Genomic DNA, 1,998 nt, shown 5'->3' on the forward strand with positions numbered 1-1,998 from the left:
AGCAGTAGTCTGTACTTTGAATTTGAAGGTGATATGATCTGGTCGTCATATTCATAGGTTAGCACCTTGTCATGATCTGGTCAAGTCTTTAGTTTGAGTTTGAAGGTGATTTGATCTTCAATTTGTATGAGATGTTCATGGATTTGATCTTCAGTTGGTATGAGATGCTTGGTGATCTATTTCTTCAGTGTCTCTCATTCGTCCCACTCAGTAGCAGTGATATAAATGAGGTTGATTGGTTTGGGTTTGTGTTGATTAGTAAGTGATTTCATATATGAATGAGGTTTGTTTATCTGGTTAAACCATTGCTTGTTGTGGTAGATGCAGTTTTAAAATTCATTAGCAGTGATACATACAGTAGCAGCAGCGCTATCATCAGAATGGGCAGTAGCAGCGCGCTAGCATCAAAGTCGACAATAGTAGCGCGCTAACATCAGAGTCGACAGTAGCAGCTTTGTTTGATTCTGGAGAATTGCCTAAGAAAAATTACAATAGCACCTTTTTATCGAGTGCTACTGTGCTACTTGGCAGTAGCACCTTGGCAGTAGCACCCAATGTGCTACTGTGCTAGTCGGCAGTGTGCTACTGTGCTACTCGTTAACAGTAGCAGTTGATATGTAGTGAAAGGTATTCTGGTAAAATTATAGTGACAGATGGCATATGGATATTAGTTTGTCCTAATTTGTTAATATTTGTCCTTAAATGTATAAAATATTGTGTAAATGATGTATTTGTAAACTGAAATTTGGTCAGTAACTAATATGTAGTTTACTATAACAAAAATTGAACAAAACAATTAAAAACCACATACACTACATTTTTTTTTGAAAGGAAACTTGATAGTTGAGACCCCGGTCTATCCAGGTGTCTTAGTTGAGATCTCATTATCATTAACTAAAATCATAATAGGGGACATATTGCCTTGACCCTTAAAATTATTACATTTATCTTTGAAGAGAATATCCTGAATAATAACAGGAGTCTCTCCAACCCAAAACTCATCTAAATTACTCCAACACTATGCTTTTTATTTAAGGGGGGATTTAGGGGGTAAAATCCTTGTATGATACGTCGACTATCATAAATTAATATTGAGGGCCGTAGTAAAACCTCTCAAAAGAAAAAAAAAAAAACATCAGACGAATAGTGTGATGGGTGAATATATACGTCAACTATCACAATGCATACACGAACAATGTATCATGCAGCTTGAAATTTGCATTACATTGTTGACGAACGGGAAAAAATGGGAAGAAACCCAATTATTATGCTAAGAGGATGGAGCACGTCCAAGTGATCAGCTTCATTTGGGATTTATTTCAAAAAGAAGATCACTCAAACTTTCAGATAAACATGCAAGACTAGTCAACAAACCCCGTTGCAGGATTAGGGGTATTGCATCATATATTAACAAATATTGCATTTGAAAGCAAGTCTGAGAATTGAAATATTTCAAATTAATGAACCTTTGGCTTATCCACCGAACTGTTGGAGAATGTGGGGTAAAAATCAGAATTAACCACCTGCATTTTTACTTTACCTTTTTACCATCTGTTTTAACTATTCTTATTTTGATAATAATATCAACGGGTGTATCTGTTGGAAGAACCATTGCAACTCCATTGCAACTTCTATTGGAACAGACCATTGCAACTTCTGGGTTCTAACCAAAACGACCGATCTACACCTCTGTTTGTCAAACGCTGTCTATCGTCTTTATAAAGACGACCAGCCCAAGCAGATAGATTAATTGGAATCTCCTCTCTCTTCTCCCCTTATTATTTCTGAGAAACACAAAAGTAGAGTTTGCCAGGAATTCAATCGAAGTGCATCGATTGAATTCGATAGTTGTATCCTGCAAGATAGACGTCCAAGATCTACGTGCACAAGAGTAGGGGCGAATTTCTGTCTTAGGCGATTGCTGCAAGCAAGCCTCTATCAAATTCAACAAGTCAGTTTCATTGCTTTCAGTCATTTGATTTCATTTCATAGTTTCAA

Source organism: Fragaria vesca, linkage group LG3 (genome assembly GCF_000184155.1).
Source record: "Fragaria vesca subsp. vesca linkage group LG3, FraVesHawaii_1.0, whole genome shotgun sequence".
Lineage (NCBI taxonomy): Eukaryota > Viridiplantae > Streptophyta > Magnoliopsida > Rosales > Rosaceae > Fragaria > Fragaria vesca.